At 41.0% G+C, this 22643-nt stretch overlaps 1 pseudogene; it reads left to right on the plus strand.

Moving 5' to 3' along the window:
• The first annotated feature begins 9737 nt into the window (after positions 1–9737).
• LOC107826711 (phospholipase A1-II 1-like) overlaps positions 9738–22643 on the plus strand; it is a 38391-nt pseudogene continuing 25485 nt past the window's right edge.

The following is a 22643-nucleotide window of genomic DNA, read 5'->3' on the forward strand; positions in this document are numbered from 1 at the left end:
TATTTGTCACGACCCAAAATCCAACTAGTCGTGATGGCACCTAACCCAACCCGTTAGGTAAGACAATTACTAACTATCTCATTCCAATAATAATTATTAAAGCAATTTAAGTAAATAAAAGTCCTAATCTTATACAATCCCCAAGAACTGGTAGTACAAATCATGAGCTTCTAAGAATAGAGTATACAAAGCGGAAATGAAATAATACATAGTCTGTTTGAATAGTACATAAGCAGAGCTTTTATAAATCTAAGGCTACCATGAACAAGAGGTAGCTACAACAAGAACGCAGGTACATCTTCAAATCCCGCAACCATCGAGCACAGTAACAACAACAGCCAAAATCTGCACGCAATGTGCAGAAGTATAGTATCAGTACAACCGACCCCATGTGCTGAGTAAGTTACAAACCTAGCCTTAGGTTGAAAGTAGTGACGAGTTTCTACCAAGGTCGGGTCCAAAACCACTAGTCCAAAACAACATAAAGCAAATAATACCAGAAGTAACTCAACGATCAAATGCTCAACAAAAACATGATTTCTGAAAATAGTTCTGCCTTTCAAGTACATCAATGAAAATCCAAATCGTTTACCGAAGTTGCCAAAACTATGAATAAGTTTGAAAAATAATAATTTTCCTAAAATCCTTTCAATAATAAATAAGATGTTTTATTTTCTTTCCAGATAACCGGTGAAAAACAAATGCATCACTATGCCCATCTGTCAATATGTGTGATAAATCATGAATGATGTGATACCATACAATATGAGAAAAATACATCTCTACGCGTGTATGTCATGTGTGCATGTCAATGCAATGTACCTCAGAGATGAACTCATGTACTCACACTCTCAGAGTACTCAATCTCCCTTTCTCACACATTCCACTCATCATGCCCAATCACTCGGTACTGTATATGGCCAATCCGGCCCAGGGAAGATCCATCCCGGAATATACACATCAACTGATCATCAGTCACTCAGTACCGAGTAGAGCCAATCCAGCCTGTGAAGAAGATTCATCTCTAGATATATAATACTTCGGACAAGATCCATGTCTAGGGAAGATCCATCCCTCAATAATATCAACCGCGCTCATTGGGGGTGTGTACAAACTCCGGAGGGGCTCCTTCAGCCCAAGCGCTACTAACCGCATGGACAACTCACGTGCCATAGTATCAATATCAGAATCAATCAAGCCCTCGGCCTCACTCAGTCATCAATCTCTCCAGTCTCTCTCTCATGGGCTCACAATATCATGAAAACAGCCCAAAATAATGATATAATGTATCAATAAATAACAACAGAGACTGAGATATGATATGCAATGAAATGAATATAACTGAGTATGAATTTTCAATTTAAAACAATTAATTCACAGCAATATGACCTTTGTGGGTCCCAAAATACTGGCACATAGCCTTAACAGGATTTTTAATATGCTTTTCAGCTCAATTTCTTTAACACATAAAACCGCATGAAAAATGCCAAGATTATTTAACTACAAAATTCCACAGAAACAATTATATCACAATTTCTATAGTGCACGTCCACACGCCCATCACCTAGCATGTGCGCCACCTCAAAATAGTAGAATGATACGAAATCTGGGGTTTCATACCCTAAGGACTAGATTTACAATCGTTACTTACCTCAGAGTGTGAAATTATTTACTCTGTTATGCCCTTGCCTCGCAAATCGACCTCTGAATGCCTCGAATCTAGTCACAATTAATTCGTTTCGGTCAATAAAATTCATTGGAATTATTTTCATAAGAAAATGCTAATTTTCCATAAAAATCCGAAATTTAGCTCAAAAATCGCCCGTGGGACCCACGTCTCGGAACCCGACAAAAGTTACAAAATCCGACAACCCATTCAATTATGAGTTCAGCCATACTAATTTCACTCAAATTCGACTCTGAATCGGTGTTCAACTCCCAAAAATTCATTTTATGAAATTTATATAATTTTCCCAAATTTCCATCTCCATCACAAAATACTGATTATATGATGAAAACAATTATATATTCATGTATGTTAACCAAATCTAAGTTAGAATCACTTGCCCCAATGAAATTTTTGAAAAACCCACAAAATAATCGTCTCAAACCGAACTCCCAAGGGCCAAAAATGAAATAATAACTTAAGCCTCGGTTATATAACCCATTCTCTGAACTCACCATGCGCGGTCCACGAAATTCCAAGCACGGTCGCGCCTCCCAGGTCCTGCGATGGCAAAAAATTGGTGCGGCCACACTTTTTTAGGTGTTGAGGCGAAGGAGGGGCGCGAACCGCACATAAGAGTGCGGACCACAGCAGCATTTGGAAATTCTATCTGCGGCCGCGCTCCAGGAAATTCTACAAATTCACCGGCCCCAGTGAGCGCGGGTACCCATTGAGTGTGAGTGCTGAGAGCTGAGAGCCGAGTGGTTGAGTCGTTGTGATGAGTTGAGTGACTGTTGCCTGAGAGGCTGTACTTGCTTTGCATTTGTTGTTACACTTGGTTGTTATCTGTCATTATTGTGAAATCTCTGAAAGATTTTATATCCGGATTACATGAACTTGAACTATATAAAATTGATTTGACTTAAACTGTCGGATTTGGAAGTATGTCTATTCTTTTCTGGAATTACTGAAAGTGAAATATAACTGTGTGGCTCGTCATTATCTTCAGTTTCTTAGTTATTATTGTTACTTGTTGAGTTGGTTGTACTCATATTACACCCTGCACTTATACTACACGGCAGCTAAACCCTTGTTATTGATAAATTTAAATTTTTTGTTAAAATGGCTAAATATATTTTAACGTTGGCTTGCTTAGCAAGTGAAATGTTAGGCGATATCACGGTCCCGAAGGTAAAAATTTCGGGTCGTGACATAGTCTCCCCACCGCAGGTGCGAAAACACAAGAACTCAGATAGCTTTAGCAATTTCATAAGTCCAAAACTCAATCCGTTAAGCATCTGAAACACACCCAAGGCCCCCAATACCTCAACCAAACATACCAAATAGTCCTAAAACACCATACGAACTAAGTCGAACCTTCGAATCACTTAAAACAACATCAAAATACCGATTACACCCAGATTCAAGCCTAAAGAACTTCTAAACTTCCAAATTCCGCAAATGACACTGAAATCTACCAAATCATGCCCGATTGACCTCAAATTTTGTACACGAGTCATATTCAATATTACAGACCTATTCCAACTTCCGAAATCGGCATCCGACCCCGATATCAAAAAGTCAACCCCCCGGTCAAACCTCCCAAAATATTCGACTTTCGCCATTTCAAGCCTAAATTAGCTACATACCTCAAATTCACAGTCCGAACACACTTAGAAGTTCAAAATCACCCAACGGAGCTAACAGAACCGGCGAAACTCCATTCCGGAGTCGTTTTCGCACACTTCTGACTACGGTCAAAATTCTTAGACTTAAGCTTCCGTTTTAGGGACTAAGTATCCCAAAACACTCCGAAATCAAAAACAAGACCTCCCGACAAGTCACATAAGAAGAAACAGATACGAAAAAAATAGTAAATAGGGGATCGGGGCTAATACACTTAAAACGATCGGCCGAGTCATTACAATTGGCCATATACGTACTGAGTGATTGAGTATTTTAGATTGTGAGTACACGGAGTTTTCACTAAAGTGCATCACATACAATATATACATTGGCATGTAGATACAGAGATGTTATATTCCTTGTATTGTCCAGAATTGATATGTTTTATTTGTACTGAACGCAACTGTTAAACTTGAAAGCATGCCTACATTTCTGTATTGTTATTATTTATACTGGACTGTACCTGCGGAGCTCGTCACTACTTTCAGCCCAGAGGTTATTCTTGTTGCTTATTGAGTTGGTTGTAGTCATACTACACCCTGCACCTCGTATGCAGATCTAGGTACCTCCGGATACGGCGATTGCTAGTTTTTCGGAACTTTATCTGTGGGACTATCGAGGTAGCTGTTTGCCGTCCGCAGACCTTGACTCTGTTCTTTTTTCAGTTGTTGTACTGTTCTACATTTTTCAGACAGTGTTTCTATCAGTCAGACTTTGTTATCATTTAGGTGATCATGTACTTAGTGACATCGGTTTTTGGGAATGTATCTAGAGTTAGTAATTTGTGAGATTTTTCTATAGAAATTCAAATATGATGATTTCAAATTTAAGAGAAAATGTGGATTATTGAGGTTGGCGGCTTGCCTAGTATTGAAATATGCGCCATCGCGACAGATTAGGATTTTGGGTCGTGACAATCTAGATATATGAAAATTATATACAAATTAATATGAATAATAATGTTAGTGATAGATAATTACATATTATGTTCTATCTATGTAATTGTTAAGCTAACTATTTTTTAAAATAATTTAAAGCAAAAATATTTCATTTAGCTACACGATTTTATTTTAAATAATTTTATGTGGCTAAAAGATCAGCATTGGTATAACAAGTTTTAACTTGTGGCAAAACAATAATGAATACCTGCCAAATTTTATCTCAAAAATAAATTTTATGGCTATATCATCTTGTCATGACATATGACTAGCTATTAAACCAATTGTTGCCACAGCATTTTAGTACTTGAAGCAAAAAATATTTATTTAGCTACCATATTTGTTTTAAATATCCTGTTGTGGCTAAAAAGTTACTATTGCTACAGTAAATTTTAACTCATAGCAAAAACTAATATTAGCTACGAAATTTTATTTTAGCAATAATTTCGTGGTTATATCATTTAACTATTGCCATGATTTTTTAATGACTTGAAGTAAAAATATTTATTTAGCTACAATGTTTTGCTTCAAATAATCTATTGTAGCTAAAAGATTATTATTGCTATAGTAACTTTTATCATGTGGCAAAAAATTATGTTTAGCTATGAAATTTTATTGTAGCAATAAATCCCTAACTATTTAGGTAATTATTGCCACGATTGTTAGCAATTATAGAAAAAATGAAGAATTAGTTTGGCCAATTTAATTTTTATGGCTAAGAAATTTTATAAATTTTTAAATAGTCATGGAATTCGAATTTTTGTGGCTATTGTTAGATACTAGCCACGATTTTTAAAACTGTAGCTAACATTTTGTAGCTATATATGTATAATGTTGTAGTACTGGCACTTGCTTCGCTGGATCCGCCCCTGATTGTAATCACTCGAAAATTGCACAAAAAGTCACCTTTCTTGCAAAATTTTCATTAATTGAGTGACTGTCTAGAGATCAACTCGGATAAGGAAGTAAGATCTCATACCTTTTTCAGAAGAACTGAAGCCATGAAAGAAAAAAAAACTCCAAGAAGAGCAGCACTGATCAACTGATACATTATTTAGTTTCTTCAACTAAGATATATGGAGATCAAGGAAACATAAGTTTAGCATCCCAATAGCAAATCGAATAATCAAAATTTCGAACAATTTATGATGAACTAATTGATTTAAAGTTACTACCACTGTACCACATGCTTATTATATAAAGAAGATTTTATTCAGAATTTCTTTTGTGCAAGTGCTTGGCATGAACGTAACTTGATATAATTAGATTTGTCAAACGAAACTTTAAACTATAATTCCGTATAAATAATTTAATGTCTCTTTATCTTTCATATTATGAGAAATCAATGACGTACGTGATTGGCACTTGGCATCCAGCCGGATTAGGATCTAATCTAAACAAGATATATGACCGAGTGATGAGTTCGTTTATATGTTATTTTATGGGATTCTTGTTAACAGGTTTATGTGTGGATCGTTTCCTTTTTTTACTTTTGTTTTTCTTTCTCTTTTTCAATAGAATTAAATACCTCGAGGAGTTTTCTGTGCATATGCACACACGCCCGTGCAAGTTAGATGTATTTATTTTTCAAACATATATACAAGATACAACAATTCCATCAATTATATGTATTCTAACTATATGTATCTTCACTTAAATTCATGTCATGCACTTGTATAAATAAAAATACTTCTCAGCAATATTTAATTTTCTACCGGTATAAGAATTTCTTATAGGGCTAGAAGATCCTAAAAAGCATATAGGACCTAAAGTAGATGTACGTACTACGACTACTATCATTACTAAACATATTTTCAATTAATTGATATCACCGATAATGATCTTTTTCTCCCTTCATTTAGCCTATCTTTCTCTAAATCTGCATGTATTGATGGAGCTACAAATTCTGACAAGAGGTTAAAAATTCTTCAAAAATTCTACAACTGAGATTTCAACCTATATTTCTCTGATGTTAAAGGGATTCAAAATATTATACATTAATTATTCTATAAAAGCCAGTAAGTTACAAATAATAATAATCCCCATCAAGCACAAACAAAACAGCACCGCTCTTTACCAAATAACTAGCTAGTTTTCCAAAAGGGCAAAGACGATGTTCTCACAACTGAAACAACAACAACAAAGCAGCAACAGTAACGATTAATATAGACAACCACAGCAAGTCATTTATGCAGTAACGCCGTTGCCTTCACTCTTAGACTCTTCGGGGTCGTTTGATAGGAGTTACTAAAAAAAACAATGCAATCATTAATTTTGTGCATCACTAATTCCTTGTTTGATCTATTTTCTCAACTTATGTATAGGTATTATCCTATGTATAACTTGAGTTTTCCTATTTTTCTATACTTGAGACTATCTACTCATATATAACTTGAGAATTTTTATATTACAAACCAGGATATTCTTTTATAATAATCTGAGTTCTGCTGATTTTTTCTAATACTTGAGACCATCTATTCATATTAAATTGAGAATATTTATGTTATAAATTGAGAATATTTTATCCTTTTGTCTTTTTGTTTTCTTGAGCCGAGGGTCTTTCGAAAATAGCTTCTCTACTCCTTCGGGGTAGGGGTAAGGTCTGCGTACACACTACCCTCCCCAGACCCCATTAGTTGGATTCTACTGGGTTGTTGTTGTTGTTGTTGTTGTTGTTGTTGTTGTTGTTGTGTTACAAATTGGGATATTCATTTTGTTTACCCTTAAAATCGGATAACAATTAAATTTGTAAGTGTTTTTAAGGGTACGTGGATTAACTTGATACAAAGCGATAAATTAAGTTACTATAGAATAAATAAAGATAAAATAAATTCAAACCACACGAGTTGAATAGTTTCAGTCTTAGTGAAATAGCCACTCTCGAGTCGGACTCACCACGACGGGTAAACTGTTGAAAAAGAACAAGAGCTAAATACTGAGAAAATAATAATATATTGATTTTGAATGTGTTACAATGTGCTTTATGAACTATCAGACCCTATTTATATAGTCGGGGAGTCCTATTTTAGGTACAACTCTGTAAAAGGTAAACAAATCTTCTGATTCACTAATTGTCGGTTCCTTATTGATACGTGTCGAGATCTCCGCCGTAATATTCGGCCGATCACAGATATTTCGGCCTTCTGTTGGCTATGCTGGATTTCGTGACAATGTTCTTCAAAGTCGTTAGAGGCTAGAACCAATTCCGGCACCATGGCCTCGATATTCTCGAAGACAACAGCATCATGCCCCTGAGTTCTAGCCCCGCTGGGACTTTGGCTCGATTTCGGTCCCTTGTTATCATGTCTCGAGCTTAGCTTATTTTGTCGAAGGCTAGGATGCACCATGAGCTCGATTTCACCCGTATACAAATAGTCCCTTCATTTTTCAGAGAATAAACGACGAGAAACGACAAAACAACCGAAACGTCTCGTCAGTCGAGTCATAATGGCATTAAATGCATGTCAACCGCTGGTCGGCCATCCCTGGATGTGAAACGCGGCTGAACTACTATAAATACCCCCTCATTTATTCACTTTTACTTTACATCCAAATATTCTACCCTCATACCTTTAAGATTTCAATACTCTTTAGCACTTTTACCCCGGTTATTCGAGGTCTTTGCAAGAATATTTACATATCTTCATCTCAAGCCAACAAGTTTAATCCTTCAATTTCCTTTCTTTTTTCATCTTTCTCATATTTTCCTCTATCTTCATTTTCTAAATACATGGCAAAGACTTCCAAAACCGTTCCCCAGAAAGAAGCTATTTCTACTTCGTGGCCAACTACTGAGGTCGAGGAGACTGCTCTGTGTGCGTCCGTTGATGAACCAGTGCCCGAACCCCCTTTAAAAATTTTCATCCCCGGGGGATGTTCGGTCAACGTTGATTTCAAGGTTGAAAAGCCTTCCTCCGTATAGGGTCGGTGCGAGGAGGTTTCGAGATACTTCTGATCAATTACCGAGGAGGTCCTCCCTATGGTCCGAAAAGACTGCATCTGGGCCGATAAAGATATAGTGGTCCCCGACCCCGAAGTGGCCATCACCACCTATGTCGAGGGATATTTAAGTGTTTACACTTATCCCTTTACATTGGCCCCGGTGAACTCGGTCATTTTGGATTTCTACATGAGGTACAACATGTGCCTAGGCCAGATTCATCTATCACTCTGGAGGATCGTGATCCTCCTCCGATTTTATATGAACAAAATCGATGGGTGCTCGTTCACCATCGATCATCTACTCCGCATATACAGTCCCCGAATCTTCCGAGGGGATCTGATAAAGCTTGTGTGTTGGGCTAGTAAAGCCCCGTTCTCAAGTATTGATGAAAACCGAGATCGGGGCTGGCAAGGCCATTTTGTCGGAGTGAGGACTTCAGACTTGATCCCAGCTGAGTGCAGGCCATTTTTCGAGAAGTGGAATACTTCACGTAAGTATAACTTACTTTTGAATGTCGATTTATTATTTCCTTCTCTTTTCCTTATAGGTGCTTTGTGATGGTGCAACCATTGCTCAGGTCCCAAATATTGTCCCATGACTCAAGGAGTGGGTCGAGGGTATCGTTTCTCAGATGCCCTACTTTGAGCGCTCGTGGAGAAAACTCTCAAAGGGCCGTTGGGAGGCCCGTTCCCATGGTGAGACTTATTTCCTGAGTAGGTTGTATTAGTACTCTCCTTTTAACATTAAGCACTTACTCCCTTAACTTCTTTTTGCAGGTTTATCTAAGGATGTCGAGCTTTGGCCTCCAGTCGGTGGAAAGAACTTACCTGTCGAGTCCCCATCTCTGAGACTAGCCAAAGAGAGGAAAAAGAAGAGGGCTCCGAGTTCCCCTAACTCAGAGAAAAAGAAAATAAGGAGAAGGCTGGTTCGCAAGTCGAAAGAAAATACCAGCACCCGAGCACCAGCTTCGGATTTGCTCTATCGGCTGAGGGATGAGTCCAAGGAAGATGAACCTTTTGTTCTGGTGGCCCCCAAGCCGTCGAAGCTCGAAGAGCAAAGGGCCTCTGAACCAGAGATCCGTGAGGCCGATCTGCCTCAAGCCAGGGAGGTCGATGAGGAGACCGGGGTTGAGGCTTCCCGGGATGCGGGAAGTGCACCGAAGGAGGCACTCGGTGTGATATACATCACGGAGTCACCCTCGTTTACTGAGTCCAAGTACAACGAGGCAAAAATTGTGAAAGTGCGCACCAACGAGGGGGCCCATGGAGCGAATGACCCCCTCCACTACTTTTTTGATGGCATGGATTCCACCGCCATGGAGGACGTCACTGGATTGGGTGACTTTGAGGTACCGAGGAATAGTCTATCCTCGTGGGCAAGTGGGCCTAACTCGAGCCTGAAACTGATCAACCGGTTCCCTGCCCCGAGAGTGGATCCTGATCGAAAGTGGTCCATTGTCATCACCATTCTGGAGAATTCCCGAGTTCTTTCCACCCCCGTAGGGATGGCCAGTTATCTCCGGTGCTTAGTGACTGAAGAAGACCAGGCCAAAATGAATGAGGTAGACGTGCCCTGCCTGTTCAATGAAGAACAATAGGCGGTGAACTGGGTAACTCTAGATAACTCTTGATGATTTTAATTTCTCCTCCTATACTCGTACTAATTCATTGATAGTCCTAATATTTTTCTTCATATTTATAGGCCTCGGTTCTTCACCACGAAACTTTCCTTTGGTATCGGGATGAGCAGAACAAACTCAAAGTCGAAGTCAGAGAGCTTACTGAGAAGAGAGACACGTACAAATTTCTTAGCAAGCAGCACAAAGGAAAGGCTAAGAGCCTTCGAGCTCAGTTGGAAGCGGCACGGAAAGAACTCGCCGATCTGGTTGAACAGGTAAAAATCTTTGAAGTCAGTGATAATGAGCTAGACACGGTGACTAATGGTCGGAACTCATAGGTGCAACAGAAGATTGATTAGATCGACCAACTCCGAGCCGAGATGGATGCAGTCAAGGTCGAGGCCGAAGAGTGGAGAGGTAGGATGAACCTCCTGGCCTCAGAAAATGAGACTGCCTGAGTGCAGCCGACCTCAGCGGAGGCCCAACTTTGAGCGACGAGAGAGAAGGCTGAGGCACGGTCCCAAAATATTGAGGAGCTCCAGTCTCAACTAAGCTTAGTTGTTACCGATCGAGAGACTCTTGCCAGGGAGCTTAAAGCAGCCAAGTCGGTGGTTGAAGTAACCAAAGTCGATGCCGATGAGATGGTAGTCCAGTATAAATCCGATGTCGAGGTAGCCTAATAAGCTTTGTGCCCCCGGGCTTTATTATCCCGTGTCGTCCGAACCTGCCTTGGGCGGCAATGCCCGAGTGAGGTGGCCCTTGGGTTCGATGTCTTTAGGGGATCAAATATAAGAAAGAAAATTTTTTAAGTTGCAAAATATTTATCTGCAAGGTAGAAACTTCCTTTCATTTTTGTGCATAATATACAAAGTTACACATGTGTTCAAGCTTTGTGTCCGGGCTCGGGCGGTCTATGTGGGCATAGTTCATACGACAGTTTGGCCCTTACAGTAAATCCTATCGATTAAGCCTAGACTATTCGAGCACAAAGTTCCTTTCCTTACCAAAATCATTATCCGAGTGTGATGCCCCCTAGTGTTGGAGGTCGATCATAGAGAAGCCTCGGATACTGTTGACAACCGGTCTTCGATTCTAAGTTAGCACGATCCACTATTGCCTGGTTAAAAACCTTGCCGAAAAACCCATTTGGGACAAAACTGGTTCAAGGGAAAAAGAGTGCAACACGTGCTTTCAGGCATAAAAAATTGTATCGTTCTTTGACGGTTACCTGCAAGCGTTAGTCAAAAATGTAAATAAATAAAAGAAGTAAATGGGGTTGTACCTTAGCAGTATATCGTTTCAAGTGAGTAATGTTCTAGTTGTTCGGTAGTTGGTCACCGTTCATTGCTCCGAGTTTGTACGACCCCTTTATGGTGATCTCGAAAATTTGATATGGACCTTCCCAGTTCGGCCCCAGCTTCCCTTCGTTCAGGTTCCAGGTATTTAATGTGACCTTCCTGAACACTAAGTCCCCGACATTGAAGTGTCGAAGGTTGGCTCTTCGATTGTAATACCTCTCGATCCGTTGTTTTTGGGCGACCATCCGAACGAGGGCGGCTTCACGCCTTTCATCTAATAGTTCCAGGCTCGTATTCATGGTCTCGTTATTTGATTCTTAGTTTCATATCGGAACCTGAGACTCGATTCTTTGACTTCGACCGATATTAGAGCTTCGACGCCGTAAACCAACGAGAACGGGGTGGCCCCGATATTGGACTTCGAGGTCGTACGGTAAGCCCATAGGACTTCGGGCAAGATTTCTTTCCATTTTCCTTTGGCGTTGGTTAATCTATTTATGAGGTTTTGGAGTACGGTTTTGTTTGTTGACTTCGCTTGCCCGTTCCCACTAGGGTGATAGGGTGTTGACAGGATTCTTTTGAGCTTATGATTTTCGAGAAACTTGCTTACTTTGATGTCGATGAATTGCTTCCCATTGTCACACACGATCTCGGTCAGCATTCCGAACCGACATATTATGTGGTCCCAGATAAAATCAATGAATTCATTCTCCCTATCTTTTTCAAATGCCTGGGCTTCCACCCATTTAGAAAAATAGTCAGTCATAAACAATATAAATTGAGCCTTATCGGGTGCCTATGGAAGGGGGCCGACGATTTCCATCCCCCATTTCATAAACGGCCAGGGTGACAAGACCGAATGTAGCAGCTCCTCGGGCTGATGAATCATCGGAGCATGCCTTTGACACCCGCTGCATTTTTGTACGAACTCTTTCGCGTCCTTTCCATGTCAATCCAATAGTAATCGGCTCTGATTATTTTCTGAACTAATGATTCGGCACTCGAATGATTTTCGCAGGTACCTTCGTGTATTTCCCTCAGAACATATTCAGTGTCTCTAGGTCCTAGATATATTGCTAGTGGGCCATCGAACATTCTCCGGAATAATGTACCGTCTTCGAACAGGCTGAACCAGGCCGCCTTTATACGCAGAGTCCTCGATTCCTTAGGGTCCGAAGGCAGTTTTCCGGTCTTCAGATATTCTATATATTTGTTTCTCTAGTCCCAAGTTAGGCTTGTTTAGTTTATCTCGGCATGACCTTCTTCCACTACCGATCTCATGAGTTGTACAACCGCCCCCGAGTTGAACTCATCGTCATCGACCGACGATCCCAAGTTAGCAAGGGCATCGGCCTCACTGTTTTGATCTCGAGGCACATATTGTAGAGTCCACTCCTTGAATCGATGTAATGTTAGCTGCAGTTTATCCAGGTATCTTTGCATTCTTCCTCTCTGACTTCGAACGTCCCATTAACTTGGTTCACCACAAGGTGGAAGTCACACTTAGCTTCAATCACCTCTGCCCCCAAGCTTTTGGCTAGTTCGAGACCTGCAATCATAGCCTCATACTCGGCCTCATTGTTAGTTAATTTTACAGTCCTAATAGATTGCCTAACTACATTACCTGGACAAGTACGTAGAGATCTTCGTGGGACCGTGGAGGGAGTCTCAATCGATCTTTTCTAGGATTCCTTATCACGCCACACATGGAGATCTTTCCATTGATAGATCAGAGGGTCCCCCCTTGAACAAATTCTTAAAGGTTAGGTTACTACCTGCTTCTACGGAAGAGGTTTACTTTGTACCGCCCGGAGGTCATATAGATCGGAATCCGGAGCGATAAGAACGAAAGGGTTGGTGTGGCCACAGCTACAACTACTGGCGCTTCAAATTAGATTCTAAGGGCGCTACTGAAAGCCTTTTTTTAGGTCCTGTAATAGGGAGGTGTAAGCCTCGAAAGCCTTTGGTACTTCGGTAGGGTCGGACGGCTTTCTTTGCCCCAGCTTGGCGAATACATTCAGATATGAAAAAGATAAAGAAAGACGTGTTAAGCTTGTGTTTTCCCAGCCGACTCGCACACGACCTTCTTTTTTTCTATTGAAGAGTCGGACTCCCTGACATTGCCTTTGCATCGCAAGGAGGAAGAAGGGTCTATGCCGAAAGATTCCCGAGAGTTCAGGTTTATGCATTACATTCCTGAATGGGTAAGTGGTTATGACACATATGGGGTGACATTGAAAGTACGATTTTAGCTTCCTAGAGGCGCTTAATAAAGAGAGCGCCAATTTTTCTAGGTGATGGTATCTAGTTTCGGCCTCACCTAAAGTCCTGCTAATATAGTAAATTAGAAATTGCGTACCTTTCTCTTCCCGGACTAGGACTCCACTTACCGCTATCTCCAATACTGCCAAGTACAGGTATAGCTATTAGTCTATCTTTGGTGTCTGAAGTAGTGGTGGGCTTGATAGATATCGCTTGAGCTCCTCCAAGGATTGTTGGACATCTGGGGTCTATGAGAAGTTACTCTTTTTATTCAACAATAAGAAGAACCGGTGGCTTTTGTCGGAGGACCTCGAAATAAATCGTCCCAAGGAGGCTATGCGTCCGGTTAACCTTTGTACGACCTTCACATTGTCCACAACAGTGATATCTTCGAAGGCCTTGATCTTATCGGGGTTGATCAGGATTCTCCAGTTGGATACCATAAATTCGAGGAACTTACCGGACCTGACTTTGAATGCACATTTCTCCGGGTTCAGCTTCATATTGTATTTCTTGAATATGCTGAAGGTTTCTTGCAAATGTTTCAAATGGTCCTCTGCTCGCAGGGACTTAACCAACATATTGTCAATGTAAACCTCCATTGATTTTCCTATTTTTTCTTCAAATATCCGATTTACTAGGCATTGGTAAGTGGCGTCGGCATCTTTTAGTCCGAACGGCATCACGTTATAGCAGTAGGTGCCGTACTTGGTAATGAAGGAAGTTTTATCCTGATCACCCGAGTCTATCCGAATTTGGTTGTACCAATATTAAGTGTCGAGAAAACTGAGGATCTCGTGGTCGGCCGTTGCATCGATCATGCGATCGATGTTAGGCAAAAGGAAAGAGTCCTTGGGACACGCTTTATTTAAGTCTTTGTAGTCCACACACATTCTTAATTTGTTCCCCTTTTTGGGGACTACTACTACATTTGCTAACCAGTCCAGGTATTTAACCTCCCGGATGGACCCTATTTTAAGGAGTTTATATACCTCGCCCTTGATGAAAGCATGTTTGACCTTGGACTGGGGTCTCCTCTTCTTCTTGACCGGGTGGAAATTCAGGTCCAGGCTTAGCTTGTGAGTGATTATTTTCGGTGGGATCTCTGTGATATCAAAGTGGGGCCAAGCGAAACAATCTTCATTACCTATAAGATATTGAATGAGTTTTTCATGACCTCGGGATTCAACCCCGTGCCCAGGTATACCTTTTGATCGGGCAAGTGTTCGATTAGTACGACTTGCTCCAGTTCTGACCGTTGATTTGGTAGCGTCAAAATCGTAGGGAGCTATGAAAGACTTGGGAACCCCGTAGTCGTCGTACTCACCCATCTCCTGCTTCTCCGGTTGGGACGGAGTTGGTGTCAGTAGTTGCTATTTGGTTTCTCCCTTGGTGACGGGACCCAGCTCCTTCAATGTCGAAAGTGCGGATATCGGGACCACCTCGTCGACCGCGAACATCTCTTTTGTGGTCGGTTGTTCTCCGTAAACTGCTTTTATTCCTTCCAGCATTGGGAACTTCAACACCTGGTGCAGAGTCGAGGGTACGGCCCTCATGTTGTGAATCCATGGTCTCCCGAACAAAGCATTGTACCTCAATTCCCCTTTGATCACATTGAACTTTGTTTCCTAAACGGTCCCGGTGGTGCTCACCAATAATGTTATCTCCCCTTTAGTTGTCTCACATGCCATGTTGAACTCGTTTAGGACTCGGACCGTAGGCACGATCTAATATTGTAGGACGAGCTGTTCCACAACCCTCGATCCGATGATGTTGGCCGAGCTACCTGGATCAATTAACACACGCTTAGCTTGAGATTTATTTATAAGTACTGATATTACCAATGCATTATTGTGGGGCTGCACGATCCCCTCAGTGTCTTCGTCGTTGAAGGACAAGGTTACCTCCGACACATAATCCCAAGTCCGTTTTTCCTTTGTGATGGATACTTTGGTGCGCTTCAGCATCGGCCCATGTGGAACGTCGACCCTACCGATGCTCATGTTAATGATATGTTGAGGTTCCTCCTGCTCGATCTGTTTACTAGAATCTCTGTTCATGAAGTGGTTCTTGGATCGATCGCTCAGGAACTCTCGGAGCTGTCCGTTATTGAATAGTCGGGCTACCTCCGCTCTTAATTGTCGGCAATCTTCTGTTCTATGGCTATGAGTTCCATGATATTTTCACATCAGGTTAGGATCCCTTTGGGCTAGATCGTACAGTATAGGTCGAGGCCATTTGGTGTCTTTGATGCGTCCAATGGACTATTCGATGGTTGCGGCGTCGACGTTAAAGTTGTACTCCGATAGCCTTGGTGCCTCCTTATGCCCGATGGGCCTGTCGAATCTATTTTTGCTCATGAGTCTCCGATTGCTTTGACCCCGATCACTCATTCTTTCACTTTTCATGGGGTTTCGCCCAAATCCGCTACCTCTTCGGTCTCCATTGTATGGCTGATATCGATCCTTGTTTGACCTTGGTTCACGATCAACATTTCTCCTGACTCTGTCGATGGCTCTGACGGGGTAAACGGACCCGGAAAGGGCCCCGAGTGGATCGTCTTCGACCCTGATTTTTTATTAAGACCGATTATGCACGTCGGCTCAAGTGGCAGCAAGGTACTCTGCCAGATTTTGTTTTAACTGTTGTGAAGCCAGCGAGCTTCAAACATTGAGTCCCTGGGTGAAGGCTTGAACGGCCCAATCATCTGCGATCGAAGGCAAGTCCATCCATTCCATTTGAAACCGGGACACGAATTCCCTAAGCATCTCATTATCCCCCTGCTTCACTTTGAAAAGGTCTGACTTCCTGGTCTCGACCTTAATAGCCTCAGCGTGTGCTTTTACGAATAAATCTACAAGCATAGTAAATGAGTTAATAGAATTGGGAGGTAGGTTGTGATACCATATCATAACTCCTTTGGACAGAGTTTTCCCGAACTTTTTTAGCAGGACAGACTCGATCTCATCATCCTCCAAGTCGTTCCCTTTGATAGCGCATATGTAGGAAGTCACGTGCTCATTTGGGTAGGTCGTTCCGTTGTACTTAGGAATCTCGAGCATGCAGAACTTCTTTGGGATCGGCTTTGGGGCTGCGCTCGGAGGATAAGGTTTTTGAACAAACTTCTTGGAATCCAGGCCCTTCAGTATCGGAGGTGCTCTTGGGACTTGATCGACTTTGGAGTTGTAGGTTTCCACCTTTTTGTCATTGGCTTCAATTTTCTTTTCCCCCGATTCTATCTGTTTTTTCAATTCCTCGAGCATCTTTATGATCTTGGGGTTGGTCCCTGATTCATTTTCATTCTGCCTCTCCGTGATCGGTTTATTTCTACGGGTGACAACCCAGGATGGCTCAGGCTCAACCCTACTCGGCGCTCGGCTTTGGTTCTGCAACTGGACTATCGTTGCATGTTGAGCCTGCAACATTTCGAAGATTACTCGCCAATTGATCCCATCGTTTTCACTATTATGCATATTCTGGGCAATCGATCAGACTTCCCTGCGCACGCTGTTCTCAGGATTGATAGGCAAATTTGTGTTGATGGCCACATGTGAACTGGCGTCGATAGGGTCCACGACCGGAACTCCGCCGATGTCACGACCCAAAATCCAACTAGTCGTGATGGCACCTAACCCAACCAGCTAAGTAAACCAACTTTCAATTATCCAATTCCAATAATAATCATTAAAGCAATTTAAGTGAATAAAGATCTTAATCTTATACATTCCCCAAGAACTGGTAGTACAAATCATGAGTTTCTAAGAATAGAGTATACAAAGCGGAAATGAAATAATTACATAGTCTATTTGAATAATACATAAACAGAGCTTTTATAAATCTAAGACTACCATGAACAATAGGCAGCTACAACAGGAACGCTGGTACATCTTCAAATCCCGTCAACATCGAGCATATCAACAACAACAACCAAGATCTGCACGCAATGTGCAGAAGTGTAGTATCAGTACAACCGACCTCATGTACTGAGTAAGTAACAAACCTAGCCTTAGGTTGAAATTAGTGACGAGCTTGTACCAAGGCCAGAGTCCAACTTCCATAACCAACAATAGCACATAACAATATAAAATAAGTAATACCAGAAGTAACTCAAAGAATAAATGCTCAGCTAAATCGTGAATTCTGAAAATAGTTCTGCCTTTCAGGTACATCGGTGAAAACCCAAATCATTTACCGAAGTTACTAAAAATATAAATAAGTTTGAAAACAGTAATTTTTCCAAAAATCCTTTCAATAATAAATAAAATGTCTCATTTTCTTTCCAGATAACCAATGTAAAACAAATGTATCACTATGCCCATCTGTCAATATGTGTGAGAAATCATGAATAATATGATACCGTACAGCATGAGGAAAACACATCTCTATGCATGTATGTCATGTGTGCATGTCAATGCAATGTATCTCAGAGATTGTACTCATGTACTCACACTCTCGGAGTACTCAATCTCACTGTCTCGCATTCTCTCTCACTATGTTCAGCACACTCAATCACTCAGTATTGTATAGTACCTATTGCGGTGTGCAGCCCGATCCCTGTTTATAGTCGACTGCGCTCACTCGGGGTGTGTACAGACTCACGAGAGGCTCCTACAGCCCAAGTGCTATAAGCGCGGACAACTCATGTATTGCACGGACAACTCACGTGCTATAATATCATATCTGGATCTGCACGAACAAATCACGTGCTGCACGGATCCGCACGGCGAACTTACGTGCTGCACGACCAACTCACGTGCAATAGTATAATATATGAATCTGCACGGCCAACTCACGTGCAATAGTATAATATATATAAAGCCAGCATGGCCTGCTGCGGCGTGCAGTCCGATCCCATAAACAAAATATCTTCACAATCAGGCCCTCGGCCTCCAGCCCGATCCCCAAAAACAATATCTTCACAATCAGGCCCTCGGCCTCCCTTAGTCATCAATCTCTCTAGTCTCTCTCTCATGGGCTCACAATGTCATGAGAATAGCCCAAAATGATAATATGATGTATCAAAAAATAACAACAGAGACTGAGATATGATATGCAATGAAATGTATATGACTGAGTATGAATTTTCAATTAAAAATAAATAATTAATAACAATATGACCTTTGTGGGTCCCAATAATACTAGCACGTAGCCTCAACATGATTTTTAATATGCTTTTCAGCTCAATTTCTTTAACTCATAAAACCGCATAGAAAATGCCAAGGTCATTTAACTACAAAATTCCCTAGAAATAATTATGTCACAATTTCTATAGTGCACACCCACACGCCCGTCACATAGCATGTGCGTCACCTCCTAACAATTCACGAAATACATATATTCAGGGTTCATACCCTCAACTCCAAGATTAGAAGAGTTACTTACCTCGAACAAGCCAAATCCAATGTCGAGCAAGCTAAGCAATGCTCCAGAAATTTCATTCTGCGTGTATCAACTTCCAAACGGCTCGAATCTATTCACAATTAATTTGATTCAACTAAAAAATTATAGGAATAAATTCCATATAAAGTTACTAATATTTTCCAAAAATCCGAAATTACGCTCCAAAAATCACCTGTGGGGCCCACATCTCGAAATCTGATAAAACTCACAAAATCCGAACCCCGATTCAGCCAAGAGTTCAACCATACCAAAATTACTCAAATCCGACCAAAACTCGGCTTTCAAATCCTCAATTAAAGTCTATGAATTTTTCTACTATTTTCAACCCAAAACACTAATTTGTTGATAAAAACAATAATAGATTCGTGTAATTTAACCAAAACCGAGTTAGAATCACTTACCCCGTTGTTTTCCTTGAAAAACTCACAAAAATCGCCTATTCCCGAGCTCAAATCCGTCAAAAATTGAAAATGGGACAAAAGTCCCATTTTCAGAACTTAAACTCTCTGTCCAGACCTCTCTTCTTCGCATTCGCGAAACACAACCCGACTGCCTACAAATTTAACCCTTCGTGAACGCGACCATGGCTTCGCGAAAGCGAAGCTTTACAAATCTTACCCTTCGCGAACGCGACCATGGCTTCGCCAACGCGAAGCTTTACCAGCTTAGACCTTTGAGAACGCGACCGCCACCTCGCGAACGCGTAGAACAAGGACCCGGGGGTCCCCAATAGCCTCACTCCTCTTCGCGAACGCGACACCTCTCACGCATTCGCGATGCACACACAGACCATACCTTCGCGTTCGCGTCCTCCCCTTCGCGGACGCGAAGAACAAAACCTCACACTCAGAAAACACTCTTCGTGAACGCGAGAGCTCACTCGCGAACGCAAAAGAGAAAATCAGAAAAATGCAGCAGCAGATATCAGCAATCTCACCAAGGCCAAAAATGATCCGTTAACCATCCAAAACTCACCCGAGCCCCTCGGGACCTCAACCAAATATACCAACAAGTCCTAAAATATCATACGTACTTAGTCGAACCCTCAAATCACCTCAAACAACACTAAAATCATGAATTATACCTCAATTCAAGCCTAATGAACTTTGAACTTTCAAATTCTATATCTTGTGCCAAAATACATCAAATCAATCAGGAATGACTTATAATTTTGCACACAAGTCATAAATGACATAACGAAGCTATTCCAATTTCCAGAATCGGATTCCGACCCCGATATCAAAAAGTCAACCCCCCGGTCAAACTTTCCAAAATTCAACTTTCAGCATTTCAAGTCTAATTCCACTACGGACCTCCAAATAATTTTCCGGACATGCTCCTAAGTCCAAAATCACCATACGGAGCTATTGGAATCATCAGAATTAAATTTCGAGGTCGTTTACACAAAAGTCAATATCTGGTCAACTATTTCAACTTAAGCTTTAAACCTTGGAACTAAGTATTCCAATTCATTCTAAAACCTCACCGGACCTGAACAAATTTCCCCGGCAAGTCACACAACAACTGTAAAGTATAATTTGAGCAGAAAATGGGGAACCGGGGTTGTAATACTCAAAACGATCGGTTGGGTCATTACATTCTCCCCTACTTAAACATACGTTCGTCCTCGAATGTGCCAAGAGTTATTTCCAAGCCATCAAATCACTGTTTCATCTCACCACGCACGTACCCGGGGGTGAACCCACATCACCCTATTCCATATAGGCTTGACAACACAATGCAACTGAAAATCATTAATTTAACCTTAGCCCAAAAACCTTGGAGTTTAATTTCCAACCTTCCAAATTTCTTTCAAGACACAAATCTTACATTTATACACTGTATAAGTCCGAACAAGTTGCATCGAGCTATAACTATAACCATGGATATAATCAACCAACATATTACACAACTCGCGTGCTCGTAGCACCATTCCTAATCGCAGTGACTACTCCAAAACCAACCGTATACTAGTATTAAACCCATATCGAACCAAAACTCATTCCAAAACCTTTGTACACTGTTGAAAATAAAATAAACACGCGAAATTTCATGACCGCTCACCAGTTCAACAAGTCACGGAGCTCTCTCGCCCCAACCAGAACCGTAATCGCTTTCTGAGCCGACTTTTAATATTATACTCCCGAATATATCAAAATTAAACCTGATAGTACCCATTCAAGGTCCAATGACCTTATATTACTAAACACAACTGTTCCACAAGCATGCCGTACCAATATAACTCAGAGCCACAACCCGTGCCATCCGTGCACCCAAATATGGGAGAGGTCTCAAGGAAGTTAATCGTATTGCAAGTTCAACAAGCACCACCACAACAGCAATGTTACAACCAACTCCTCAAATTTCGTGAAGCCATAGGCGCATGTGCACAATTGTAGAGGAAGGAAATTAATGAATCAGATAAAGTATCATAGAAATGTAGAATCCGTAGTCATACAGAATTTTCATAAGTCTAGGCACCATCAAATGCAAATCTCAGGTTTATCCATACACAAGTCCGGAGAAATTCTCCATTGCTATATAAAATTCTCAAACCCACTAGAATATTTCTAGGAAGTCACCCACTTTGCTCAAGTCTAAATTACACCGCCCAAATAGGCCAGAAGACACGTGCCCGATTAGCACAACCACACTCAAAGAAGTAACTCTACTTTATCACCACCTATCAAATTCACACTCCGTGCGCACTACATTATTAACTAATAACAACTCACTCATCCCACGATTTTCATATACTCATACGTGCAATATAACCCGTAACCAGGAAATTTTCTTATTCGAGTCATCCTCGATCTCAACTTCTGCAAGTCATAACTAACCCACCAGTATGCCTCAACCCAAAACTAAACCTTTACATATAACCATGAAATTGAATTTATCAATAGCAGGCTCACCCACTTAGCTCAAAGCCCGATTAAAATATTCCATAACTCACAATACTAATACTCTATTACTGCCATAATGCCACAGTCAGTTCAATGAAACTTCTTCTCAAACTCATGTAACACCAACCATAAAAATACCCAAATCATCCGTTAAGTTCGCATTATTCCCTTGACACTCAAGTCAACTTTCTCAGCCATATTCAAATTCAAATCTCCACACATATGCCCTACTGGCAGGAAAAAAAACCTCCACTCACATATAAGAAACATACCTACGTAGATTACTCCGCAGGGGATAACCCATCTGCTTAGCCTCAAATTGGTATTTTGTTATACCCTTTCGCAGTCACAATATGTCACGACCCAAAATCTCACTTGTCGTGATGGAGCCTATCTCAATACTAGGCAAGCCGAAAATCTCAATAATCCACCATATCTTTTAAATTTGAAAACAATTAATTAAATTCATCTGAAGAAATCTCACAATTTCAAATATAACACTCCCAAAACCCGGTGTCACTGAGTGCATGAACATCTAATATGAGTACAATGTTTGACTGATAAAAATCACTATATAAAAATATAGAACAGTACAATAACTGAAGGAAAGAGAGACAAGGTCAGCGGACGCCAAGCAGCTACCTTGATAGTCTCCAACTGAAAGTACTCTGAAATCTAACAATCTCTGTGTCCGTAAGAACCTGGATCTGCACACAAGGTGCAGAGAGTAGTATGAGTACAACTAACTCAATAAGTAACAAGACTAACCTCTGGGCTGAAATAAATGATGAGCTCCGCAGGTACAGTCGAGTAAAAATAATGGTACAGAAATGTAAGAATGCTTTCAAGTTCAACAGTTAAACTCAATACAAGTGAAATAGATCAATACTGCATGATATGAGGCATATGACATCTCAGTAAAAAAG

Source organism: Nicotiana tabacum, chromosome 9 (genome assembly GCF_000715075.1).
Source record: "Nicotiana tabacum cultivar K326 chromosome 9, ASM71507v2, whole genome shotgun sequence".
Taxonomy (NCBI): Eukaryota; Viridiplantae; Streptophyta; class Magnoliopsida; order Solanales; family Solanaceae; genus Nicotiana; species Nicotiana tabacum.